At 52.1% G+C, this 27928-nt stretch overlaps 3 long non-coding RNA genes across 4 annotated transcripts in view; 2 read left to right on the plus strand and 1 right to left on the minus strand.

The window, feature by feature from the left end:
* Nucleotides 1-2537: 2537 nt before the first annotated feature.
* On the plus strand, nucleotides 2538-7662 carry LOC109272132 (uncharacterized). The gene is made up of 3 exons (XR_002082306.2): nucleotides 2538-2635; nucleotides 3725-3813; nucleotides 3920-7662. It is a non-coding gene; the product is annotated as an uncharacterized LOC109272132 (long non-coding RNA).
* Nucleotides 7663-9657: 1995 nt separating this feature from the next.
* LOC109272131 (uncharacterized) lies at nucleotides 9658-14427 on the minus strand. Its single transcript, XR_002082304.2, has 3 exons — nucleotides 14045-14427; nucleotides 10287-10417; nucleotides 9658-9911 (listed from the first exon to the last, which is right to left on the minus strand). It is a non-coding gene; the product is annotated as an uncharacterized LOC109272131 (long non-coding RNA).
* Nucleotides 14428-17778: 3351 nt separating this feature from the next.
* LOC109272129 (uncharacterized) overlaps nucleotides 17779-27928 on the plus strand; it is a 53962-nt gene continuing 43812 nt past the window's right edge. For both annotated transcript variants that reach the window (XR_008417893.1, XR_002082302.2), the window contains exons 1-2: nucleotides 17779-17962; nucleotides 18565-18675. This is a non-coding gene — a long non-coding RNA (uncharacterized LOC109272129). The remainder of the gene's footprint in view (nucleotides 17963-18564; nucleotides 18676-27928) is intronic.

A 27928-nucleotide genomic window follows, 5' to 3' on the forward strand; every position in this document is an offset into this window, starting at 1 on the left:
AATATGTTTGGGGCAGGTCTCGTGTGTGAGAATCAACCAAACAGTGTCCCTAAAGTGTTTTGCACATGGCAAGGGCACCACAGATGGTCCCTCTTCTTCTAGCACGTTGATTATCCTGGGTTAAGACTCAGCTCCTGCTGAGACCAGCCCCAGGGCCCCGGGGGTCTTCCCCGGGTGGTGCCACGTCAAAGATGTGTTTCTGTGACCCAGAGGTCTGCCCTGGCGCTTGCAGCCCCTCTCTGCCCCCTTGCACACGGCAAAGGGATCCTGCTGCAGCCTGAGTCTACTGCACCACCTGCGTCTGGAGCCAGACTGGGCATGCCTCCAAAGCCATCATAATTTCCAGGGTCCGATTATTCAGTACAGTCCGCAGAGGGCTGCAGAGGCCCCAGAGGAAAGAATGACAGAGTGGAAAGGAAATGTGCCTCGGCATTTGGGTCCAACTTTCTGCTATGTCGCTAACCAGCCTTGTGTCCTTGGGCAAGTCATTTAGGTTCTTTCTGATTCACCTAGAATTTCAATTAGAAATTGCTCCCCACCCACCTCCCCCAGCCACACTTTTCTTCCACAAATATAAATTGGACCTATAGGACCTAGGGATACAAAAGGGAACAGAAGCAGGTGAAACCCTGCCATGATAGCATCATGGCACTCATCATCTGATGAGGGTCCAGATGTGTTCATCTGATGAATAAATGCAGACTTCTGCCCCTGAAGAAGGGTTCTTGGTGCTGGAGTCTGACAGTGACCTCGTCAGGGAGGGCAGGGCGTGCTTTTGGATGAGGCTGTGACTGAGCCAAGATTGAAGGACAAAGAGGCAGACACTGGCCACGAGGGATGGAAGGGATCTCCAGGCAGAGGACAGGGCCAGCTGGAGAGACCCAGTAGCAGGAGGGGACAAAGGTGTGGGAGGAATCAGAGGATGGCCACTGGGAAGGGAGACTGCAGAGTTGAGTTTTGCCTTCAGTCTCCTCCGAGCCTCCGAGATGGTTTTAAAAAGAGAGGATGGCCAATCCACAGGCGGCTGGGAGAGCGATGAGTGAACCTGTCAGCCCCTCATCTCCCCATTCATTTATCAGATGAATGTAACAGTCACCTGGCAAGAGCTTGAAGATTGGGGACAGGGCAGAGGATGTTTTGATGAAGGACATTTTGATACACAAAAGGGATGGGGGAAATCTGGAAAGTGAGGTGACATCTCAGAGTTTGGGCCCAGGTGGGATGTTACAGCGGGGCCCCCAGGTCCCTTCTGGGGAGCTCAGGGCACTGGGCACCTGGCATCAGAAGGGGGTCAAGACAGGGGTCCTGAGAAAGAAAGGGAGAGTATTCTGGTATCTTTAACACCAAAGGGATCTTGGTGATTTCATAATCAGGGTCGTGGCTAGCCGTTCCTGAATATATTATGGGTAGAAAAAGGAAAACCTAGTGATTGTCTGGGGCTTTTACTGAGCCAGTGGTGGGTGCCCTCTAAGCCAATGGGAGGAGCCTGTTATTGACAAGGAAAAACGCGTATGTCCATAACTGAACTTCAATTCAATATGTAGCTCATAAAGACATTTTCTGTCTATGCAACCTGACTTTCTACTATCTTAGGGAATTAGATCCAGATCTGCCTGCCTGTCTGAGCACAGCAGTTAATTGCATGGGGTAGACGCTTGCTGTCAGACCACAGGCAAATTGCTTAGGGATGGTGAATCCCAGTTTCTGCATTATGAGTTGGGAATAATGATATCTACTCCACTGGGTCAGACGGGAGAATGTATGTAGCATGTTCAGCACGGTGTCTGGTCCTGTGGCAGCAGGTGTTGTTACGGCAATTATTCTGTATGTGTGATGTAGCTGTAAAGCTTCTATAGGGCCAGGAAGGCAATGTAATCAATAGCAAGGCGGGCGGTAAGAGACAATAGGGGGTGGTGGGGAGTGTAGCAAACTGGAGAACCCTTGCCTGTCTAAAGGGGGCAGCAGGTCCTCAGCCTCAGCCATTGGCTGCGGCACAAGAACTCAGAACAAATGTGGCCTGACCTTCCCAGAAACGCTGGGAATCCTAGTTTATGACTTTGGTGTTCAATTCAAATAAAAAAACCTCACAAACAATAACCACCAACATAGCTAACAACATTATGGGACGCACAGAACAGGTCCTGGAGCAGTGCTGGACTGCAGGAAGTTAAAACAAAGTTCCAGAAAGGCCAGCGGTCCTCAGGAGTCCAATTTGCCCCACAGAGAAGACTCAAAAAGCACCTGAAGGGCCACGAAGGCAGCCCGAAGTCACTGCTCCTCACCCGTTAGGGGACACGGCAGCATCGTTAAACATGCGTGCACCAGCCTCCCTCGGGGAGGATTTTGAGGAGGACAGCTCTCATTGACCTGCACGTACTGGGGCAGTTGCTCAATGACGGTCCCAGCGGTTTACCCTCCCAGCCCAAGAAGCGAGCTCCTGGGGAACCGGAGGGTGTTTCTGGAGTTGCTCTAGGAGGCTGCAATACCGCCGATGTCCACTGGGGGTCTCTCTCGCACCACTGATGGCATCACCACCTCCAAGTCTAGCTGGGGCGGGGTTACTGCTGGGGAAGCAAGGTCAGGCCCAGACTCTGTGGAAGGATTGCCGTGCCCTTCACGGTGATGTGACTGCCTGGTAAGTGTTTACAGAAGCCAAACTTGGATTTTAAGGGACAGCTCTCCTGCCAGCCAGGCAGCCTGTCTCAGTAGTCTTTCCTGTGCGAGGAAAAGTCCTTGGAGACGTTCTCTGCACACTAGGATCTCGTGATGATCTTAAGAGTTTCTGTGTAGGTCGGCTCTGTTGCCGTCAGGCCCAGCCTCTCTCAGACGCTGGCACTGAGGAACCTGCTGCCCCCTTCCCTGATATTGCTGAATAAGAAGTACATTCCTGGGGGCACCTGGGTGGCTTAGTCAGGGGTCCGACTCTTCATTTCAGCTCAGGTATTGATCTCGTGGTTCATGGGTTTGAGGCCTGTGTCAGGCTCTGTGCTAACAGCAGGGAACCTGCTGGAGATCCTCTCTCCCTCTCTCTCTGCCCCTCCCCTACTCACGCTCTCTCTCTCTCTCTCTCTCTCTCTCAAGATAAATAAATAAACTTTAAAAAAAAAGAAGAACTATATTCCGGGTTTCAGGGATTGCGCTGTTGGGGGCAGTTTTATCTGGTCAAAACTCCCTAGCTGAGAGGTCAGAGATCTGGGTTTAGCTTCCGGTTCTGCCATTTATTAGCCATAGGGCCTGTTTCCTTATCTGTAAAACGGGCCTAACATTGATCTGGAAAAACCGTTTCAGGTATTAAATAGCAGTGCATGTGAAACATTTTAAAAACTGAAATACGTGTGACTCATTTACATGGTTGCTGTAGGGTGAGATGCCGCTAACGTTTCCTGCAAAGTGCCACGTTGTAAATATTTCAGGCTTTGTTGGTTTTATCGTCTCCGTTACGGCAACTCAATTCTGCTGTCGCAGCCCCAGACGATACGGAGAGAAACTAGTGGGGCCGAGTTTCAACAAAACTTCATTTTACACAAACGGGCAGTGGGCTGGATCTGGCCCGCGGGCTGTACTTTGCCCACCCGTACAGCCTGGCTTTGTATGGCCTGTGAGCTAAGAACGGTTTTTGTATTTCTAAAGGGTCTTAATGCACCAACAAAGAAAGATAGGTGACAAAGGCCAGACTGTTGGTGGCTCCCAAAGACCACAGCATTTGCCATCTGGCTCTTTACAGAAGTTGGATGCATCCTGCTCTTGAACATCTCGGGCACGGCTTAGCCCAGGAGACAGCAGCTCGTCCCTGAGTGTGGGGTGGCCTGGCTGGTAAGTCATAACACAACAGGCAGGAAACCGGGTGGCCCCTGGGACCATCTCAGTCTCACAAGGTGCAGGACAGAGGGGACGCATGGCTTCCCGGTTCTCTTTTCAGGTGCCTATTTTGGATGGCCCATTTGAAAGAGGATCAGAAAGGATTTCATCTGAAAAGGAATCAAGTGCAAATCAAGTGCTTTCACTTCCTGAATTGTTTGCAGCGCACAAGGTTGTTCTGAACGTGGGCCCTGAGTCATGGGGGAGCGCAGGTTGTCTGCCCAACCGGGGGAGCCAGGGGATCTGACACAGAGGCCAGAGAAGGGGTGCTGTCAGGCCAGAGACTGGCTTAGAACCAACACGCTTCTTCCTTGTTCTGGGTTCAGTCACACAAACGAGCAGAGGCAGCAGCCTCCGGGCCCAGAGAAACAGTCCACAAAGACAAGAGAGAGAGAACGCTGGGCTGGGGGATGCGTGTTGCGCCCATGAAAGCGATGCCTTCTACAGAGAAGGCCGGGAAGCCTGGACCCTTGGGAGCAGCCGTGTTGGGGCACTGGGCGGGGGAAAGCGGGGGATGTGTCACAGTGCTTATTGGTCTGTTTCTGCTCCTCTCCCCTGCCCCCCATTCCTCCCACTGCCCCCGAGACAAGATGCTGTTAGGAAAATAGGGGCTGCTTGGCCCCACCGAACCCTCTCGTCTACCATCAGGAAAATGGTGGCTCTCCCAGTATCGTTATGGTCCCGCTCAGACCCCGGGGCTTGGGACAGGGTCTCCCTTCATCTTCTCGGGTCCTTTTATGGCAGCTCTGGGTCTCCCAAGGAATGGTGCTGGAAAGAAGACTTTTGTCTTTTTTGTACTGCTTTTCCTGACTAAATATCATAGTCATTGCAGAAAATTTGGCAAACAGAGACATGAGTAAAAAGGAAATGTACAAGGAGCGCCTGGGTGGTTCAGTCGGTTGAGCATCCGACTTCAGCTCAGGTCACGCTCTCACAGATCGTGAGTCTGAGCCCCGCATCGGGCTCTGGGCTGACAGCTTGGAGCCTGGAGCCTGCTTTGGGTTCTGTGTCTCCCTCTCTTTCTGCCCCTCTCCTGCTCATGCTTAGTCTCTCTCTCTCTCTCTCTCTCTCTGTCCCTCCCCCACTTGTGCTGTCTCTCTCTCTCTCTCTTGAAAATTAAAAAAAAGATGTACAGAATGATTTTAGACTGAAAACCAGATTAATTCAGGAAACAATTACTTTATTGAGCACCTAGTATGTGCCGGGCGCTGTTCTTGGTGCCGGGGATGCTGCATGAACAAAGAAAAGTCCTTGGCCTCTCGGACTGTCTATTCTAGTAGAAGAGACGGTGAGTAGAGCAGGGGAAGGACCACCTTTATTGATATGGGGCCAGAAAATGAGGAAGTGACATGGTGGGTATCAGAGGAAGAGCGTGTCAGGCAGAAGGAATGGAAGTGTGGCAGGAACCTGCCTGGTGTGTTCAGGGGTGTGAGGGAGGCCAGCATGGCTGCAGCAGGTGAGCAAAGAGGGTATGGAAGGAGAGGAGGCAGGGACAGCTGGCCGAAGACACGTGGGGACTTGTCGATCGTGGTGAGGGCTTCAGATTACTACTGAATGAGACAGAAATCCAACGTAGGCTCTCGATCAGCAGAGCAACCGACCGGCCTTATGCTTTGAGATAATCACTCTGGACGCTGGATGGAAAGCAGGCAGGGCCTGGGGGTTGGCATGGGTAGGAGCTGGGATACCAGTTAGGTTACTGCGGTAATGCAGAGGAGAGGGTCTTCCTTGACCCCCCCCTGGAGCCCCTGGCTGGGGCTGGAAATCCCACTCACGAAGGCCAATCAACAGGAGAAAAGCCCGCCCGCACAAGAGAACGCGGACCCAAAGCGGTGACCGGATCAGGAGGCTTTAGGCAAAGAAACGATACAGTTTCAAGAACTGGCAAGACACAGGGTCAGGGCCACGGGCAGCAAGTTTGTTTCTACGGCCTTCTCAGCTCCCAGTTCCCTGTCACCAGTGACGTCTTCCTGCCTTTGGGTGCCTTTCACATGGGAGATTTTATCTCCTGGTTTCAGGACAAAAAGAGTCAGGGAGGCCTTGTGGCCTCAGCTGTTTCTTAGGTGCCTTGAATTAAAACAATATGCCACGGTGTTGAGTCTTGGGGCAACATGTTCCGCTCCCCTTCGATAGTAATACCAGGCTGTAACAGTGGAGGGAGCTGCCCTGGGGGAGGCCTGGAGCCTCTCCCCTGGGGTTCCTGCTGCTTCTTCTCAGTGGCCTCTCGGAGAGTCCACTCTGGAACCCCAAGATGCCTGGCTGCACAGTTTGAAAACCGCTGGAAGGGAAGGTCTCTAAGGGCACCTCTGGCTCCGGGCTCCTGGGCTCCCGTGGCCCTGCGGGCCAGGCTGTTTGAGGCCCAGACCTGATTGATTCCGAGAGGCAGCCTGGCTTCCATTTTCCAGGCCTCTGAAAATGCCGACTTGGAAACTGGACGGGTTTTTCAGGGTCCAGAAAGGGGAGGGATTTTGAAAATTAACTCAACTCCCAGGTGCAGAACGTTGGCCAGCCCTGTGTAGGAATTGTAAGGAGGAGTAAAACAAAGCACTTGCCCCAAGGAACCCACCGGCTGGCCCAGGAGCTAGGAGGTCATACCAATGACAAAAGGGGTCTGTGACCCCCTGGCCCTGACTTGCTTCCATATGCCCTGGGCCCGTGGTTCCCAAACCGGGTCGGCCATGAGGGCACCTGGGAAGCTTTAGACCACACAGGCTTCCAGAGGGTTTTCTCGTAGATCCCTCAGTCTCTCCTCCTTAGTCTCTCAGAACCTCTCTGGGCTGAGCTAGTGGTCTGTGAAACCACTTAGCACCCTGAAATGTCCTGAGGACACCACCAACATGGAGGGAGATATTCTCACAGAGCCCCACAGATCTCACAGAGGGGGAGCCCTCACCAGAGAGAAACAACTAGGAGGCGAGGCTGGCTGAACAGGTGGGACCTGAAAAGTCCATGCCAGAACTTGAAGAAAATTGGACATTTCCAAACAGAAAGAGAGAGAGAGAGAGAGAGAGAGAGAGAAGAAAGGGGGAGGGGAGGAGAGAGTGTATCCTCTGTGAGTGAATGGTAATTTTCTCACAGTTGCCGGGAAGAAAGAAAAACAACAACAACAGCAAAACACATATCAACAAAACCAGACTGAGAGCCGCCAACTAAAAAGATTTCTCTGAGTCAGACTTCTTTCCTGGAAGCTGTGAACTTTATCCTCCGGCAGCCATTAATCTAATATTAAGGCCCTTAACCTTCTTAATTGTTCTCTTTCAGCATCGGCTGGTTTCATATTAACCTTTCAGTCTTTCCCATAATGCAGTTACCTCCAACTCCAGCCAGCCCTGATCCAGGGGCGGCCGCTGGCCCAGTGCCTCCCTCTCCCGGGCTCCATGGCCTTGTCCTTATCCCTCTGCGGCCTGCCTGCTTTGCTCCCTGATGTGCCCTGAAGGCCCCCAACGGCCCCAGTGTGCGGCCGCCCAGCCTGAGTTCGAGTTCCGGCCTCTCCTCTGAGCAGCGTGTCTGTTTTGAGGGGGGGCCTCGACTCCTTGGGTAATTGCTGAGTAAGTGGGAGCATTGGGGACGGTGAGGAGGGTCTTTTGTCTCACAGGAGAGGCCACTGGGGCCCTTTCTCGTCTACAGTCAGGGCAGAGCTACAAAGAACCTTGACATTCACTTTCCAAACCCTTATTTTGGGGGGCACAGAGGCCGCTCCTTGAGGTGGGGCTACGGAGTTCAATCAGAAGCAGAAGAGGTGAGACCCCGGGAGGGGACTTCCCTCTGCCTCGCCACACCCGCTCTGGGCAGGATGAGGGCAGGACGGGGACAGTCGAGGCTGTCTTCCCAACGTGCCCCTGGAGGGGCGAGGCTGGGGCAAAGCAGCTTCTTCAAAGCCTGTCCCCGCCAGAGGCCCTTCTCCCAGCTACAGAGGACCAGAGCTGACTCTTCCCTGGCCCTCCTGCCTGGGGGGCTCCAGGCTTGGTGTTCGTCTTGGGCTTTGGCCTGGTGAGGACACCCTCGGGCATCAGGATGGGAAAAGGCAAGCCCCTCCCTCATGCAGGTCTTTTCCTGTCACTGGGCATGTGAGCTCACCGCTGTCCCCATGCCAGAACCGCTCTCTATTTTGTCATGCTCTCCAGGCACTGCACCCCTTTCACGAGTGAACGGAGCCCTGGGCTCATTGGTGGGGGGTGGGGGTTGAGCTCTATTCCGCCCTGGAGACGCCTTGACTTCAGCCCCTTTCCTCCCCGAGTGGGATGCCTCTCTCAGTGTCGTCTCACCTCAGGGGACTGGAGGACAGATCCCAGGGAACGGTGGCTAGGCCACCAAAACCCAACATTGCTTCCTTCTCCATGGGGTCCCGCTCAGCTGTTTGCCTACAACCACACACAGTGAGAAGGGTGTCCCCCAGCGCTGCACCCCCAGGTTCCGGATACAGGGAAGGCCCCCAACCCACACCTTGTGTTGGTAGGCTTCACCTTGGCCTCAAAAGCACTCTGGAAGAGATCTAGTTTCTCCCAGCCACAAGTAGCTGCCATTAGGTTGGGCAGTCATGCACAGCCCTTCACGTGAAAATACGGAGGCCATGTTAGCCTACGGGGGTCATGGGCCCTCCCTGGAGGTACATATTTCCCTAGATTTGTCCCAGCTGACAGGCAAGGGGGGGCTAAGAAAACACAGAAACAAAACAAAACAAAAATAAAAACCACTTTGAAACATACACACGGTTTAATAACTACAACAATTAAACACTTCTAAATAACAAAGCACTCTCTTCTCATTTTTCTCTTATCATCGGAGGGTTATTTTATACAACTGGAGCTTTAGAGTCTTTTTCCTTTTAGTACACTGGCGCAGGTTCAAAACGATATCCAGAGCTGTCCAATTTGCCTATCGCCCCAGACTTACTGATCTCAAGAAGTGAGACTAAGTTTAGCTGGACAGGCTGGGGGCTGAGTCAGGCGTCTCTCAGCGTCGGGGAGTAGCGTCCACCAGAGACCTGTGGTCAGGGGAGCCCAGCCCAGGATGTGCATGAGGGACAACGAGCTGGCCCAGCTGTGCTCTCCTGGGGCCTGGGATACTGTCAGGAAGATGCAGTAAACGAGCCTGATTAAGGGGGAAACAAACATCACAAGGAGAGAAACAAAGCAAGTGATCCCACTCAAATGAATTAAGAGCAAACTCACGAAGCATGAGGTGGGGTTGGGTTTGACTGGAGAAAGGATTGGGGTTGGGTGTGGTTAACCCAGGAAGCAAGCTCTACACCGGAGGTGGAGGCAGCTGAGAGAAAGTAGGGGAAGGTCTCCATATTTGGGTGGGGCCATTAGTGGTGGCGGGCAGGGGTGTGGATAAGTGAAGTCTCTCTCTCCCTCCCTGCCTCTCTCTCTCTCTCTCTCTCTCTCTCTCTCTCTCTCTCTCACACACACACACACACACACACACACACACACACTCTCTCTCTCTCACACACACACACACACAGACACAGTTTTGAGGAAGAGGAGCAGAGGGACCAAGCTGGCCCAGAGAAACCAGTCAGTACTCTAAAAAGTCAGACTCAGGATATTGCAACACCTCCTCTCGCCCCCACCACCCCTGCCCATCTCCAGTTCAGGCCTGCTGCCTGGGGTGGTACAGTCATTTCCATAGCAACCAATTGTTCTGTCTCAGAGACGTGACTCTGACTCCAGGTGGGTTGCGAATAGAAGGCACACACGAAACTGCTACGAGACAGAGATCTCGTTGCCCAGCAAGCGCCCCTGCTAATAAAGAAAAGGTACAGACTGGAAGATAAATGGAACAGGGACGAGCAAGGACTACATTTGGCATGAGGCACTGGCTGTTTGCTGAACACAACAGTAGCCATCTAGTACGTTCGACAAGAATGATGCCGGCAAGCACATCCAGGACAGCCTCCGTCAGCCGGCAGGCTGAGGGCCATCGCAGGGCCGGGCATGCGCAATGCTGGGTTCATAGCTGGAAAGGGGATGCCTTCGATGTGTCCTCTCTATCTTGCACATAGTCCAGATGCTTGCTGCACGGCGGCACCTCACAGGATCCCAGCTCTCCTGCGTGTGCAGGCGTGTGTGCGTGAATTCTCTCAAGGAGGACTCATCCACGCTCTTTAGGAGTTAGTAACCCAAGCCCAAGCCTTACTAATTAGAAACAACTGGGGGAAGAGTAAGTCTGAGTTACCAGGTATCTGAGGAGAGAAGCATCATATTGTTCTGAAGGCGTGACCGACACAGTGCCTTTGTCAGGCAGTCAGGCCAGCCTGAGTCTGCTCTTTACAGCCCTGCATGGCCGAGGGCAAGCCCCTTGCCTGTCCTGGTCCTCATCTCGTAGTGGAGGCGGACAGACTTCATGACCTCCAGATGCAATGCTTCCCCTAGTCCTTGTTCTCAAGTTCTGTCTAGTGCAGAGGCTGGCTCTCAGTGACTCACCTGCAAACGTCAGGTTGATTGGATGTGCTGAGTGTTTTCATAGACCAGAATCAAGACCATGTGCTCATCTGCCATTCGGCTCTGCCTTCAATTAACATCGATTACTATGTGGCAGTCACAGGGCCAGGCATCTGAAATCAAGGTAAGAAGTGATGGTGGCTTGGGGCCCTCCCAGCTGCCTGGGGAGATGAGCAGGCCATGCTCAGACCCATGGGGTGCAGGCTGGCATCTACCTGCAGACAAGCACACCCAGGCCTGGGGGAAGGTGGCTCTGGAGGCACCTGCAGAGCTTTCTCCACACCCTGGGCATGGCGGGAGGCAGCCTTGGGGAGGAAAGCAAGCTGCCTAGAGGGGCCGCACTGGGGAGACCCCCAAATGACCGAGAGGCTGCAGGGCGGCAGGATGGATGAAGTCGAGAGCAAACAGGCCATGCCAATGTGGGTGCCCTGACATCTTCGTTCTTCTCAAAGAACTGGAAACAGACCACTCAGAGAGGAAAGGCAGTAAGTTAAGGGAAAAGAGTGAGATCTGGGCAGATGTGTCCCTCCAGGAGATTCGAGGTGTTGCGGGTGACCAACAGGGTTAGGCCATCATCACTAAAGCCCTGGGGAGGTGCTGGGAGTGAGGACCCAGACTTGGGAAAAGATTAAGGGAACAGGTAAGGCTGCCAGAAGGCCTCCTGGGCACAGCAAGCAGGGTGTTCTCTCTCTCCCCTGCCAGCACTGACAGAGAGGTGGCTGAAGGCATGAATTTAGTGCAGGGCAATGGTTGTCTCCCTTGAAACCCACAGAAAGATGGGGGGAGCATTACAGAGTGAAGTGCAATGGCGAGACTTGACCAGGGAGAGAGAGCAACCACCCGTCTGAGTTTTCCACGCTTCTCTGCTAAAAAGAATCAGAGACTCACAGAGCCGTTCCCTGAAAATCCATCAGCTAATCATTCAGTACGTGTTCACCAGCTAGTGCTTGGTATTGTTTGTTATGTGAAGCATTCTTGGGGCTCGAGACGTCGTCGTCCGTGCCCTCGAGTTACTGTACCGCCGGAAGTTTACATGTGCACCTGCGAGTCTGTGTGGGCTGAGCCATATTCTGTGAGGGCTAAGCAAGGGCACAGAGTCACGCGAGAGAAAAAGGCATCTCCTGGGATTGCCTGCTTAGGAAGTCTTCACAGGAAAATGGCTATTGCGAAGGCGTTGAAGGGTGTCTAGATGGAGAGGACGAAGTGAGAACACAGGATGTGTTAGGGAGGCTGGGGAGAGACCAAGCTTGCAGAAGCATCCTGCCACTAGCTGCCACCAGATGGCGCTGGTCTCAGAGGGAGGGGCGCCAGCGTGGGAAGGGGGACATTTGCTGACGTTGGACGTACACTTCAGGTTTGAGACCTGGGTGATAGCTGGCTGGGCCTGGCCAAACTCCTTAAATTCCACGTGCCTAAGTTTCCTCTTCTGTAAATTGGGAAAGGGAATAATGTTTATCTCCAAGTCGGGAGACCGGAACTGACACCGACAGTGGGCAAAGCACCCAGTACTTAGCGGGTCTCAGGAATGCTGGTCCCTTCCCCTCCTGGCCTGTAGAGAAGGCCGAATTTGAGACTGAAGGGGAGTAAATATTCCAGAAGTCCTCCGACTGCCCTTGCAGGGGTAAATACACAGATTGATCAGTGGGGAAAAAATGTTCTCTTGCAGCCTGTGGGGTGAGTTGACCATGCATGCTTGTCTCCGGATGTTTGACTTCCTGAATCTTCCCCGAACAATGCCATCTCTGTCATGGCACCGCTGGCAAGCAGTCCCATGAGAGCCAGGTTCTTGTCACATGTCCTTTTCCTGGAGTGAGTCACTAGAGAATTGGACTGTCGTTGTAACCTTCACCAGCTCAGGGAGGTTAAATGGGTGGGAATGAACACAAACACAGTACAACTTGGTGCTTAATGTTCCTTTCCATCAACATTTTGCCCCGGGACCTTAACCTTGCCACTCAAAAAAAAAAAAAAAAAAAAAAAAAAGCAGGGTCGCATAATGAAGGAGATAAACTGAGTGACCCCCTTGTAATCCACAAACAAAGGGCCTTTCAGTAGCCCGAGGTCTGAAGTCTTATCTATTGCAATAAAACCTGGCCGGTTCCACACTGGAGGGAGAGTGGGTGATCCCAGTGAGACATCTCAGCCCCAGCACAAGATCGGAAGAGGCATGTTGATACTTCCCCAAGGGAAAAAGGTGACAACGAACAGAGACGGGGACAATCAAAATAACTGCTGGGATGACGTCTAGAATTTAAACTTTGAAAATTGAATGCAGGTCTTTCCCTGTTTGGCTGTATAAACATAAAGTCATTTCAAGATGGCAAGCTTAAAGCAAACACACAAATCTACGTGTAACCTCCATGACCCTCATGTTTCCCCAAACGCGATGTGAGCTTAGGAGGGATGGTGTGTTTAACCCGCGCCGCTCGCAGGGCGGGGCAGGAAAACAGCAGGCTGGGAGTCAGGACAGTCTCCGTGCCACCCTCCACTCTGGCCATGTGACCTTGGGCAGACCGTCCCCCCCTCCCCTTGCTTGTCTGGGACTGAGGTTCCTCAGCCGAACGATGGATGGTTTGTCTAGATAATTTAAAGTTTCCTTTAAACACCCTCCCCCCACCCACCCAAAGGCTTTGGTTTTCATGGCTACTCACACTTTGAGCTTTAACAAAGAAAGGAAAGGGGCCTGGCCTCTATCCTTACCAGTCCCGTGTATCACCCCACAAACACAAGCCCAGTAGGGCAGAAGGGGCTCCTCCTTCATGGAAGCTCTGGACCTACATTTGTATATTACAGCGGAGCCCAAATGTTTGCTCCCAGGGTGGGGGTCAACGGTTACTTGGCTTTCTGACTTGCTGAAGGCTCACAGATCATCCCGTGAGCTGTTCAAATTCACACCTGGCTCCCGTGGGACACTAGCTCAACTCTGCAAGTCAGTCTACAAACATCAGTGTCGCTGCCATAGCAGGTGCTAATGCTAGTCGCTGTCGGGGGAACCAAGATGAGCAAATCAAGCACGGCCCCAACCCCGCGGAAGGTGACATCCTAGCAGGTGCTTGTGTCCAAGCCCAACGGAAGCACACAGCACTGTGACAACACTTGAGGAGTGGTGGGGGTGGGGGGTGATAAGAGCAGTCCCAGCTGGGGTCAGGCTTCCTGGAGGAGGAAGACTCTGACCTGAGATCTACAAGAGGGGCAGGACGGGGACCGCCTGAGGCCAGAAGAGCATGCCAACAGATGCAAGTGCGCGAGTAAACACAGTGGCCGAGGAGCACAAGTCCTACTCAGGAGTAGCACACAGCCCTGTCTTGCTGGAGCTTCAAGCATACGAGGGAGATGAGCTTAGACACCCAGGCAAAGGCCGATTCATAGAAAGTTTGCAGAACTCCAAGGAATTTGGACTTTGGGACGGGACATAGGACATCATGGGCATTCTTGAGCAGGGATGTGTCTTGGTGAGACTTGTACCCGGGAGAGGAATCTGCCAGCGGAATGGACTGAAAGGGGAGCCAGATGGGGGCAGAAGGAACAACGAGGGGATTATTTTGATAGCCCGGATCGGTGGGTGTGGCCGTCTGAGCTGCAGTGAGGAGACCAGGGTTGGAAAGGAGGGAGACTGTGGAAAGGTGCCGTAGAGGCAAGGAGTGGGACCCTGTGCCTGATGGGATGTGGGGGTCAAAGTCACACTGAGGCAGAGAGAATGCTGCAGGGGAAATCCAGCCACCTGCCCAGCCTGGACTCACGTGACAGATCATCCCGGGGGCGTGGAGGGTCAGCCCGAAGTGCCTGGAGGTCAAGAAGCGAACAGCTTCAGGAAGGCGACTGCAGTGGCAGTGACTGTGGGCTCTCCCTCCGCTGTTTTACCAACAGTGCCCCTAATTTTCAGCCAGACGCATGCCTCCTACCCCCACTCTGAACAAAGACGCTCTCTAACTCTCTTAGATCTAATAATCCGTCAGTCATGCATCACATGGCTTCATCTGGTTAGTCAATTTGGAATCAGAAGTGTCAGACGCTTGGGAAATAGTTTTCCTGCTGGTTAGAAGGCAATACGACTTTAAGAGGATTTAGGTCTTGTAGTTACAATCAGATTTGAGTCCTGCCTTTTCTGTACTTACATAGTGGATATCTTTTGTGCGTGCGTCCGACTTATTTATTTTGTAACTGGAAGTTTGTACCTCTTAATCCCCATATTCGGGTATGGGGATCATCCACCTACTGGACACCTTAAGCCGGCCAGGAACTCCTCTCCAGAACACCTTTGGCTTCTGCGGGTGTCTACCGCTGACATCCTTAACGCTTGTGCATTCAGGGAGCCACCGTATGACTCTCTGTGTTCTAGGGGATACTTTGTTCGTTGTACTGATCGCAGGGGACAGGCACACGTGAGGAGCCCAAAGGAAGCTCAGGTCAAAGTGTAGATGCTGGGGAGGACAGAGGAGCCAATCCCCGCCTCCCAGCCCTGGGAAGGGCACCTAAAGGTGAAACTGGTCTTAGGAGGAAGATAGGAAGATCAGCTCCCTCCCTGCTGAGGTTGTGGGGTTCTAATCAATAACGGTCACAGTTAACATAGATGGAGCGCTTCCTCTGTGCCGGGCAACGCTCTAAGATTTAAATGCATCACCTGACGATTCCATTGGAGACAGATGTTACTATTAACCACACCTGCAGACAGGGAAACTGGGCATTGAGATGTGAGGCTCGTGGTCACACAGTTTAGCGAGCCCAAGAGCTGTCGCTGGAACCCAGCTGTTTCTGATGCAGGGCCCTTGACCTGGGGTATCGGCTGTTCTAGGGGGGTTAAAAAAATTTCTTCCCCACAAGTTCCCTTTTCCAGGAATGTATCTCTTCTCGGTGACATCGATTCCATCCTTCGTGGTTTGTCTGAGAAAATCCCTGCTCGCAGGCTACCTTCCCCTTCCCGGGTTACCGTTATTTGGAGTTAGAGAGGGGCTTTCCGCGGGGAGCGGTGGGATGGAGAGACCTCTAATTTGTAACATTTGCCAAATGTCCGTGGTGAAAATGCTCCCACCGTGACCGATCTGAAGCTGTCACTGCAGCTTGTAAGAGCCCTGAATATGTAATAATCGGCTCTCATCAGTCGGTTCCAGCCCAGCACTGGGGCCCAGAGGATTGCATTAGAGCTAAAAGGGTCCTCCTGCTAGCTGGGCATTTGAGGAACACACGTGGCATCAAGGGCAGGCCCTGGAAACTTCTGGTGCTCTTCCAGGTGGGCCTTTGAGGGGGGTCCCCACCTGCTCCCCACTAGAGGTCTGGCCCAGGGGGCTCTGGGGGCCTGTGCTGGGGCGGTTCGGGGGGGGGGGGGGGGGGGGGGCTCACCCGTCACTATGGGTCCCGAGGCCCCGCCCACCCCTCACCACCTGAAAACAGCTCCTGCGGCCAGCAGGTGGCAGCACGCTCGCGTTCAACACCCGCGGCTGAGCAAAGTGAGGGGCCTTTGTTCTGGGCCAGAGGCGGTGTCACGAAGAGAAAGGCCCAGAGGGGCAAGCTAATCGGCCTGTCCTTAGCTGACCCGCGCCTACAGAGCCAGTGGACGAGCTCCCGCAGCTTGATCTAATGAAAGCAACCTTAGCAAACAAGAGACAGCCGTCCCAGCTCCTGCCCGCCCGCCCATCCTCAGGGCTTAGGCCCGGCCTGGGGGCGGCCACCGCGCAAACAGGCACCCGGGCCTTTCAAGAACTGAGCCAAGTGCCAAGGATGTGTTTCCAGTTCGGAGGAGGGAATCTCTTTACTCCTCCCTGCTACCCCTACCCACAAGCCTGCGCTGCTCCTTATTTTGTTGACTGGATTCTACTGGAGGGTCAGCCCCTCCTGGGATAGTGGGAGTTCTAAGTGGCTTACCTGGGATCATCCTGGCTATAGCAATGAGAGACCCAGGTCCTGGGAACCCCCAGTCCTGGAAGCCATCTACTATCCTCGTAGTCGGAGTGGCCTCCTGGCACACAGTAGGCGCTTTCTGCCTGGATGCTGCTGATGGTGGTGCTGAAGGAGGGGGTTGGGGGGGGGGGGCAAGCACAAGTCACGTGGGATCACGGGCCTGACCAAATCCAACAGGCAGGATTGGATTTCATTCATTTGCCAAACTTGGTCCTTTTGCTTTTTGTCGCAGGTAAGGGCCAGAATATGTAAGGGGGAAACTCTGGAGCAGTCCGCCTTCTCCCCCTCACTTTCCATCTTCGACCTCCCTCCCGCTCTCCTGCCGTCACACCTGCCACCTGTCTGCACAACCTTGCAGTCCGGGGCCTTCCCGGAGTCCCACAGCAGAGAACTCCACGTTCCCGGGCAGGGTGGGGCTGCTTAAGGGGAAAGGTGGCAGGGGTGGTGAAGAGGCAGGCCAGAGGAGGGGTGAGGCGGATGGGAGCCTCTTCAGAGCCACCAGCAGGGCGGAAGCTGTCCAGAGGACCCCTCAGCCTGTGTTCCCTTCTCCTCCTGTAGCACAAGCCCTATTGCGACGTGGCTTGCCTGCTTATGTCACTGTCCCATCCTTGGAAGTTTCCCTTCTTGGCCAAGGGCTTAGCTCAGAAGAGTCAGGCTCAGCAAACACTCACCTGCAATGTGGCTTGAATCAGGAAGAGATCTTTGCTTAAACCAATATAAGCAATTTGCAAACTCTCTTCCCTGCTCTGGACTTTGGGAAAAAGAGCAGACCTCTCCCTGTGGCTCCTAAGTTCTGCACAGGTGGGTTGTCACTGACTCTACAACCTTATCCTGTGCTGTCGTGCCCAGCACTTACTGCGGTGCTCACCCTGGCCTTCCTCCAGCCTGTAGAGACGCCATGCTCTTTCTTGCCTCCGAGTCTCCACTCGGCCCTCCCCTCTGTGTGGGTGAGAATAGTAGTGGGATCTGGCTCAGGGGGGGCTGGCCCCAGAAGCCATGTGCAAGGGTCAGGTTGAATCTTTGCCCCTCTGAAGGATGAGAAAGAATCGTATCATCCACTGGGGAGCAGGTGTGGACATAAGAACACTTTCAATGTGGCAGGAATCAACTCTTCTCTGGTCATCCTGTTAGGAAGGAGTTGTCGGTGCTTAGAAATATAGACCTCTCGGGGTGCCTGGGTGGCTCAGTCGGTTGAGCCTCAGCTCAACCGCTTGTGCGTTCGAGCCCCGCGTCGGGCTCTGTGCTGACAGCTCGGAGCCTGGAGCCTGCTTCGGATTCTGTGTCTCCCTCTCTCTCTGCCCCTCCCCCGCTCACACTCTGTCTCTCAAACATAAATAAATGTTAAACAAATTTTTTAAAAATTAAAAAAAAAGAAATATAGACCTCTCATGAGCTTTGTGTCTCAGATTCTTGAATAACTCACCACTCCTCATGTTACAATCCATCACTTAGTGAGTTCGTATTTACATTCCATTAGTCACAAATTAATGCAGGCATAGCCCTCTTCTAGGTAAAAATTGACCATGCAGGTGAAATCCTGCTGACTCCCGCCTTCCAGCCAACATTTGGATGTACTGGAGCCTACATTAACCCTATGATCTCAGTAGAGGGTCTTAGCACTTGGTGATTTATATGCGTGGGCGCTATCTTCCACCTTAAGGAACAAAGACCAGGAGTCTGGGCTATTTGTAGCCACCAGATAATGGTCCATGAATATGGAGTTTATTGAAGAAATGCTGAGTTTGTGACATGGAGTTTCCCAGGTAAACCAAATCCTAGATAGAAGGCACAGCAACTCTGCTTATGAAGACACGGGGATCTCCAAATCTCCAAAGCTTTGAGGGATAGGGAGTCTTTCCTGGCATCAGAGAAGGGCCTCAACCCCATCGCCAGGGCTAGAGGAATCTTAACGGTTCCATAGAGATGCGGCTGTCAGCTCTTCACCGACCCTTTGTTGAGCTGTGGAACGACTCTCACGGAAGCTGGCGTGCCTTGCCCCTCTATGAGCGGTCACCTTCGGGATCTTGAAGGTGGGCCAACCCCTTGGGTTTAAACCACCTTTGTTCTTTTCAAAGAGCCCATGTCGGCGATTGTGTCCTCCCTAGGTTAGTTCCAGCCACCTTCCCCTTATTCTTCTGTGTGGCGGGAGCCAAGCAGCTGGGAACTGTCCGGGGATCTGGGGCCTCAAGGCAGTTTTAGGTATGTTGGGGCATGACTATCTTTGCCCCCATCAGTTATCTAGAGGTGTGAACTCTTAGGTTGCCCATGGAAGGAATCGAAGGCTGGGAAGTGAAGGTGTGGACATGGGGACGGGAAAAATGGAGGGCAAGGCTGCAAGTTACCTGTGTCCTGTTTGTTTTTCTAGGCAACTTTAGTTCTGCTCCTTCATGCCTGTGCCTGAAGAGCCCCCCTGAACTGCCTCTCCCCCACTCAGCGTGCCTTTTTCACCTCCTTGGCCACGGCCACTTGCTCCGAGGTAAGACACCCCACCCTCTCCAGAACACAGAGTTCTGTCCCAGAGTCTGGGAGGCAGACGGTGGGTGTGGAGGGAGGAGGGGCCAGGACAGTCAGAGCCACAAGTGAGGAGGAAAAAGAAAGGGACTGTTTTAGTGTTTCTCCCCGACTCCCACCTGTTGTCAAAGAGCCAAGGTGGCAGGTTTTTGAAATCAAAAGAAATGACATGTTGCTCACGGGATTTGGTGATCTTCTGCAATCCCTCCTTGACTCGGCCCCCTGCTTCAATACCACCACCACCTGCCATAATGTTCATGGGGTGCCAGTGGGTGCCGGGCTCTGGGCCAGGCACAAGGGCTGGGAGTTTATGTCATATTGGGATGGACAGTCAAGGAAACAGCCAAAGGCTACGGAGGGTGGCAGAAATATAAAAGCTCCCTTCCGAGAATTGGAAACATCATATACATATATATTTTTTGAACACTGGCTTACCTTCCTTTTTAAAGGAGCCCCAGCTGCCCGTTCCACAATGCACCCAGGCATTCTCAGCACTTAAAGTGGGAAAGGAGGGGTCTGGAGACTGTGCTGATTCTGTTGACAGGTGGTGATCCCATTGTATCATCTTGCCTGTCCACTTGGGTCCCCACGGGTGAAGGACAGCAGGCCAAAGAGCTTGCCCCATAAGACCTCTTTCCTTAAGGAAACACAGTCTGTGGTCTCAAGACCCTTATGTGGGTGGACACTTCGGACACCCTAGTGAGCCCCTGATATGGCAGTTCCTATAGAGGCCATGTTGGGGTCAAGACTACTTACCAGTGGTCTTAATGTGGACAAGGAATTGAAGAATTATCAGTTACTATTACATACAATAATACAATCATAACTGCATCCATATCATGGGATACTAGTCAATAATAAAAGGAACTAACTATAGATACGGGCACCCAGCTGGATGAGTCTCAAGGCAATTATGCTGAGCAGAAAGAAAAAAGAATCTCAAAAGGTCACATACCATATGATTTCACTTATGTAACATTATTGAAATGAAAAAATTATGGAGATGAAGAGTAGTCTTGTGGTCGCCAGGAGTTAGAGGTTGGTGGGAAGAGAGCAGCTGTGGCTCTAAAGGGGTAGCACAAAGGAGCCCTGTGGACAGTGAAGGACTCTGAACACAGCAGTGGCTATGCAGGAGAGAAAATTGCACAGAACTGCACACACACACACACACACACACACACACACACACATAGACGAGTGCTTGTAAAACTGGTAAAGTCTAAGTCTGAATTCACTCTGGATTGCACCAGGGTCCATTTCCTGCTTTTGGTCTTGTGCTATAGCCATACGGGCGTTACCATTGCAAAGGCTGGGTTAAGGGTCCGTGGGACTTCCTTGTACATTTGGCGAGAGCGGGGGTAAAACACAGGTAACAAAATTTATACTTCAGACTACTTTTATGTAGTTACGTGGTGCCGTGGCATTAAATGCATTCACGTCGTTGTCCAACCACCCCCAGATCCATTTCCAGATCTTTTCATACTGAAATTCCATGTCCATCAAACAGTAACTCCCCACACGCCCAGTGCCAGAGCCAGTGACAACCATCCTTCTACCGTATGTCTCTATGAGTTGCCCAGTCTAGGTCCCTCGTGTAAATAGTGTCGTACGACATTTCTTCTTTTGTGTTTGGCTTGTTCACTTCGCCTAATGTCTTCAAGGCTCATCCATGTTGTAGTATTTATCAGAATTTCCCTCCTTTTGAAGGCTGGGCCATATTCTATTGTACGCATGTGCTACATTTCGTTTCTCCAATCATTCATCAATAGAGTTTTGGGTTGTGTCTACCTTTTGGCTACTGTGATCCTAGCATATGTGTATGTTTTGCGACTTTCTTTGAATTTATAGTTATCTCAACATAAAACGTTAAAAAGTGTAATCGGAAATAAAATCTGTGAATTCGCTAATTCCTTGATCTGCTGAGTGTGCAAAGCAGCGTTTACTGTTCAACTTGGAACTATTTTCCAATTACAGAGGTAGTTTAACTTTTGTAGGGCGTATAGACCCTGATTTCCCCCCTCTGCTTTTAGGGAAAGAACAACAATACGTGATGGTCCACAGGACCCTGCATGGGAGCCTATAACCCTGAATCACTCTGGCCCATAGTACTGTTGACAGATGTAGATCAAGAAACAGGAAAGAAAATGTCTAGCCTTGTTGAAACTGACAGATGATTCCAGTAAAGGCAGTGACGTTTACATAAAGCCAGATTTCGATTCTACAGAATATGAAATCATTATGCTACGACCTGATACAAATACTCACCAGGAGAGGGGGAAACTTGGCTCTGGAGGACTCATTTGTGTTGCAAATGTTTTCCCCATTGGTGGTTTGGCCACCATCCCTCGGTCCATCTGTGTGCTGGTCTAGAGGACTCAGAGGATGTCCGCGCACAGAGTGGACAGCACTTCCTACAGAGGTGACCGGATGCCCTGGAGTGGGCGAGGGGACCCCACAAGTCTAGGCCCCTGGGAAGCTGCACTGGGCCTAAGGGTGGGCTGAGAGGATTGCATTCTTTTAGGGCAAGACAGGCTCAGCAGAGGGGTGCACATGGCTGCTGCCATTAATGGTCATCTCCCCGAAGCTGTTTCTGGAAGGCCTCCCGTTGCAGAGGGGGGCTGATAGAAGTGACACAGTCCCAGCTGCTGACATGTCGTCATCTGAACACAGGGTCATTTTTTTTTTTTTTTTTATGAAGGTCTAGGGGCTTAGTGAACTCCCTGACACTGTTTGCCAAATTTCTCTTTGTGCACGTTTTTTCTCTGGAGAAAGCTCGTCTCTTGCCTCCAATCTGCAAGGGTCCGGAACCCCCAGAACATAAGCAGAACCTTTTGCTAATAACTGCTTCCAGAAGACCTCACCTTAGGGACTGACTCATCCAGCTTCTCCCTAATGTGGCCCAGGGGGCAGGAGAAGACCCCTCAGTGTGCTTTGACCTGTTGGGTTGATCCAACACAGCCCCCATTTTCTGTCCTTTTCTTCTGTTTCTTCCCACTTCCTTTCCTGCTTTGTGTCCCCTCTTCCCGTCCCACTTTTCCTCTTCCCCCCTCCTCTGCTGGCTCTCGTGTCATTTTCTTGTTTGCCTCTCCCGTGGTATTGATTTGACATATTAATCATTACAATGACAGATAAAAATTCCACTGTGCTTCATTAATCCAGAGGAAAATACCATGTCAGTGGGTGAGTGCTGTGGGGTGCACTGACACGTTCCTCCGGGGGTCCAGGATAGTGGAAATTTCTCAGTATCCATTTGTAACAAAACAGGAGGCCATTGTGGGAGGCCACGGTGAGCCCGGTGGGGGCTGGGCTGGGGGAGGGTGAGAATGTGGGTGGGCTGGCTCCGATCGTGATCACATTAGTCACCCATCATGGACCCTGACAGACCTTGGGCTATTCAAGGACTCCAGCTGTAGAGGCTGAATTGTAAAACCCTATGAGGGTTGCCAAGACCAGAGCAGTGTGACTTTAATAAGGTTAAAGTTGGGCATTTTTACAGCTTTTATTCTGATAAGGTTCTTACTCACACGAGGGGGAACTAGAGAGGGTCTGTCCACACCTAGCCGGTCAGGGCTGGGGATGTGGTCAGGCACGGCCTCGTGTCCAGGCCCCTGAGGGTGTCTTTGGTTGTGCTGGGTCCAGGGTTCCAGACACGAGCTCTACCCTGCTCCCCAGAAACCCGTTCACCCACGTTTAGACTCTGGGACTGATAGGCGAAGTGAATCCAGGCATCGATTTCCAGGAAGAGTCCTTGAAACCAGCTGAGTTTATTAGAAGTGAATGGCCTGACATGGTAGTTACATTCCCAGCGTACTGCTGAATTCCAATGCCTTTGTTAATATCCTCTGGCCTAGGATACTCTACTGTCCATCTGGATCTGTCCATCCCTCAAATGGCCTTTCCTACCTTCGTCCTCCCATCCTGACCTGGGGAGGGATTTAACACTCCTAGGGCCCTTAGACCATCCTTCTACAGCAGCGCCGACCCCCGGGTAATGAGTTCTTTGTGAATGTGATCTCACCGCATCAGACCGGGAGCCCTCCATGTAGGGTCCTCCTGGGTCTGTGCTCCTTGAGTGGTCGGTAGGTACACCGTCGTCACCCACAAATGTTAAAGAAAGGAGGGATGATTTAGCAGGAGGCCCATCCCCTCTCCTGGGAAGACGGCTGAAATCCCACGTCTTCCGTTCGGCGATCATCTGCGCTCACGAAGAATGGTAAAAAGTATAATTTCTAAACAGGTCACTAGTTTCTTGGAGGAGGTCCACGCATCCACAGCGTCTGCCTGGGTCGTATGCCCATTCGTGTTAAGTTTCGAATGCATCAGATGGCCTTGTCTGTGTCCGTTATGTTGTGACGTGGAATCATTTACAAAGATCTTCCCTCAAATGGGACGAGTCAAGTGAACGACACTGATTACGTCCCCATCCTGTGTCAGAGCTGGCACTAGGCCCTGCAGAAACGCAGAGTCGAGAAGTCCCTGTTGCACGGAGAAGGTCGAGTTGTCAAAGAAATGTGGTGAGTGCACACGAAGTCCTTGTTTGTGTGCCAGCCATGAACCGCCGTGTGGGGATGCAAAGATACAGGCACAGCCTGGTCCCGTGAGAAGCTAAGCCATCCGTGGCTGGATGGGCTCTCAAAATGCACCTGAGGAGCCCTCCCATGGTGCTCCCTCATCTGGGAGCTGCCCTCTCATGGTGCTCTCAGGATGTCGTCGGGCAGCCGAAGCCACCAGTGGGATTGACTCCTGGGTCTGCCCAGGAGCCTGGACGAAGGGGCAATTACGGAGGGTCTGAGGAGGTACGGCCCCCCCCACGGAGAAGAATCGGGCTGGTGGACAAATGTGTTCCCTTGATCCTCAGCCCTTGCCACCGGGGGAAAGACGTGTCCTTGGAAATGCCAGTCCTGGCCCCCCGCGTCTCCCTCAGCTGGCCCAAAGGAGCAATTCCCCTTTGCCCCTGGCCACCCCTTGCTTGTGAATGAGGAGTGTGACTCACACCAGCCGGGAAGGCAGCGCAGTTAGGTGAGGCTAATTCAAATGCCGGGCAGACACAAATAACACGCTTTCCTATGAATAGGCTCCCCAGCTGTTCTGCGGGAGGCCGGCCGGTTCTTATCCAAAGTACATTTGTTCTTATTTATGAGCCGCATCAGGCACCACTGGCCGCCTACCTTTGGCCCCTCAAGGCCAGCTTCGTGTTCTTTGTTCCCTAAAGTCTCACCCAAGTGAAATATTAACCGCTGGTGGGACAGGAGGGCCCGGGAGCCACCGAAGGCAGGGCTGGTGAAGGATACCTAGAGGGGGTGTTGTTCACTGACCTGGAATTTTCCATTCCTCTGAGGCTCGCATGACCAGGGCAGTGTTTTCTTTAAGCCACACAAAGATGGGTGTCAGGGTGCCATGTGCTAAAATAACTGGACGGTGGGTGACCACAGCTGTTTACAGCACCATGGTCCCTGGTGATACTAATCTTAGCGATTACAGGGGTGGCGGAATTATTAGGCCTGAAAGCCAGGAGAGCCGGGGCTTGGCCACGGCTCAGCTTCTAGAACGTCCCGGGGACCCATGGGAAGCCACTAGCTGTCTCAGGGCTTCTGTTTCCTCAGCTGTACAGGAGGGGCTGGGTGAGAACACAAAGGTTCTTCCCGGCTGGGACATTTTCCCCTCTGGTTGCGGATACCCATAAACTCCATTTATAGGGAGTTGTACTAACTGTCCCTCTTTATCACCCAAGAGGAGTCATTAGGGCCCGCCCTCTGCTACCTTTGCTTTTCTTCCTTCCCTTCTCTCCACCTGCCTCACTGCGTATTAGCCACATTCCTTTTATCACACCTCCTTTATCTTGATCTTAGAGCTGAGGACATCCCTTTCAAAGCCGGAAGGCAAGTTAATCACGTGACTGTTGAGTCAAGTGGACCCTCATTTACCATCTCCTACCGCTGCGGCTTCCTAACTATGCGATCTCGGCCAAATTATTTGCTTTCTCTGCTTATCAACTCCCTCATCTATCAAAAAGGAATCATACCAGGGTTTTCATAAGAATTACACAATGTGCCTCATACACGAAGGCTTCATAAAGATGAGCCATTATACAATTATAATCTGAAAGTTACACACACAGAAAACTCATTCCTCTTCCCGAAGAACTTTTCCTTTAGTCTCTGTTTCTGTTCACAGGGATAATGGACTTTGGGTTTGATGTCACCTTGACTTTTCTCCTCACTTGTTCTGTGCGGTATCTCTGAAAGCCTTCCTTTCAGCTGCCCTGGGGTATGACATTTTTGGAGAGAAGGCCTGAAGGTCCAGGGGAAAGCAAAGGCTCAGCCCTTGGCTGAGATGGGGGCTACTATCTTTGGGAATTGCAAGAAGGTTTACTCATTCCCATACTTTTCTTGGCAGGGGGCAGGAGGGGGGAGGGAATTAGTTTGAATCATGGTTGATTGGCCAAGATTCCCTGAAAGTGGATGTGGACCTCATTGGTTGAGCTCAAATGGACCAAACTTTCTTGATTTTGCTCTTGACCTCTTACTGTCCAGAATCTGCTCTGGTACAGGTTCACGTTCCCTGGACACTGCAGGTTGTCATGGCGATCTTTCAGGGTGACATTAGCCTGAAAAGTGTAGGGGAGGTGGGGACTTCCCCATAGCCCACGTTATGCTTTGGGAAAAATTCTCTAATTGCTTCTTCTGGAGGATACAGAAGATGTGGGCACAGAGCCTAGTGGAATGCGAGCTGAGTTTTAGTTTTTACTTGGGCCAAGGGCCTTTGTGCAGGACCCAAACTACCCAACTTAAGTGGCAACCCTGGCGGTCACCCAGCAGATTCCAAGTTCCGTGAAGGCATGGTTCACAGCTCTCTCATCAGGGAAGCCTCGGTGCCCAGCAAAAGGCCTGGCACAGTGTAGATACTCACTAGGTGTTGTGGAGCGTTGAATGAATTAATGAGTGACAGGTGACGTCTGCTTAGGGATGCCTGGTGTAATTGGTGCCCAAGAGCTTTGATGGCAACAGAGGGGGATAGTTAAGAGGATGTGCTTTGGAGTCAGACAAAACTGTTTGGATTTTGCCCCCCCCCCCCCCCCACTCTTAATTGATGCATGATCTTGACTTCCCTGGATCTTGCCTTCTCCATCTTTAAAGCAGGGGCATATGAGCACCTGCCCCATTCGTGTTGTGGTGTGGATTATCTGGCATGACTTCTGTAAAGCGCCTGTATCAGCATTTGACAACAGGTTGTGTTGTAACGGATGACCCCTGGAGAGCACTGAGGGTGGGCATTCCCCGCCTCCCTAATCCAAGTTGCTTTAGCGTTGCCATACCGTGGAATCTTTCCAGTCATTCTCACTGGGGATCTCAGATATGGATTGAGGTGACTTGTGGTCACAATGATTGGTTCGGTCCTGGCACCCACCCCCACACACTTACCGAGGCCTCAGAACCCATCAGGCACTCAAGCATTTCGTACTTCAGTTTCCCAGAAGAGGCACGACTTCTATTGGTTAGATTACAAATATTATCTTCAACAATTTACTGCTTCCCATTACTGTACCCCCAGTTGTTCTTTTGCTTGGTCTTGGAGATCTGCCATCATCACTGAGCTGATCTCATGCTATCAGCAAAGGCAAGGAAAACAATGGCCTCTCTGCAGGACTTTGCCCTCCCACAAGCTCCCAGGACCACAAAGCCTGCATGCTGGGGTGGAAAACTAATGTCCCTGGCTTCTGAGGATGTTCCGCTGAGAAATATAATACACACACATACTCACTGGTGTTGTGTCTGTGTTTTGAAAGCGCACAGCAGTCTGTCGCAGAGACCGTATTGGTACATTTCATCCTTCAGCAGCCTTGCAAGCGGGAATTTGTAAATGGCTCTGCAGAGGGGCTGGAAAAAAGTTGCCGGATAAATTCACACTAGAGGGGAAAAAGTGGGAGAGTTTTCGATCGGCGGCTGCATATGTGTCTGCAGGGACCTAAAGAATCTCTTGACCTTTTTAAATCTACAAGTTTGCTGTTTGACAACATCAGTTGGCCCATGCTAATTGATCAAACCATCCAGTGATTTCCTGGAGGAGGGTGTGGGGGGTTGGAGGTTGTCGAGGGGAGAGTTCATGGAATAATGGAGTGAACACGGGACTGAGGGTCAAAACACTTAGGTTTAAATCTCTGTTCTGTCCCTGATTGGTTATGGGACTGATGGATGTCACTTCATCTGTGAGTGCCTCTGTTTGTCATATGAGAGCAGCACAGGGATGTGTGGAAATCATCAGAGGTTTTGGGTTGGAGCGTGTGCCCCGCACGTGGTGGGTGGGAAGCCACGAGAGATGGAACAATACAGCCCATATTCTAATTCTACAACCAACCACTTAATGGGGTCTGGGGGACACTGTGAGGGAAGGAAACAGACGAGAGATCTGTAGACGATTTGGAGCCTTTTTCCATGGGGTGGGGGGTGGGGGGGGGAGCTGTCTTGATGATTCAACAAATGAGCCTGTGTTTTCCTGCCCAGACGACAGATGCATAGCAGACAGGTACTTAAAAACGTCTTCTATTAAAAATAAGCCAGTTGTGAGAGGAAGGCAGGGGAGAGGTAGACAGAGCAGAGTGCCGAGAACACACAACTTGAGTGTGGATGTAGAGGTGAGACAGTGTGCAGGGGAGAGAGTGAGCTGGCAGAGAAGAACAGTAATGCCCAGACCTGCTGGAGGGGAGAGAGGAGGACCTGTAGAGGCAGGAGCACAGGGGGAGTGGGGGAGGGGAGGGGAGCAGGGGGGCGCCTCGAGGATTGGCAGTTTAAGCTCCTGCAGAGGGAGTCTGCGTATCGCCTGCCACAGGGATACTGGAGGACAGACCCCAGGACGCCTCTGGCAAGGAGGGTAGACACAACATTTAAGGGGAAGGGGCAAAAAAAAAAAAAGAAGCCTCAGTAATTAAAATGAATGCTATCCTAATGCCCCGACGCGTCACGATCATTCTCAGTCTATAGCTTACGTCAGGGATCATTCGTGAGGTCTTACATCCTGCGGCTTTGCACAAATGTATAATGACACGTATCCACCCTTGCAGTATCACACAGACTAGCTTCACTGTCCTAAAAACCCGTCTGTGTTCCACCACTGATCTTTTTATTGTCTCTATGGCATCGCCTTTTCCAGAATGTCGTATAATTGGCATCACATAGTATGCAGCCTCTTCAGATCGGCCTCTTTCATGCAGTAATGTGCAT

This window comes from Panthera pardus, unplaced genomic scaffold (assembly GCF_024362965.1).
Source record: "Panthera pardus isolate Hobbes unplaced genomic scaffold, ASM2436296v1 HiC_scaffold_11, whole genome shotgun sequence".
Taxonomy (NCBI): domain Eukaryota; kingdom Metazoa; phylum Chordata; class Mammalia; order Carnivora; family Felidae; genus Panthera; species Panthera pardus.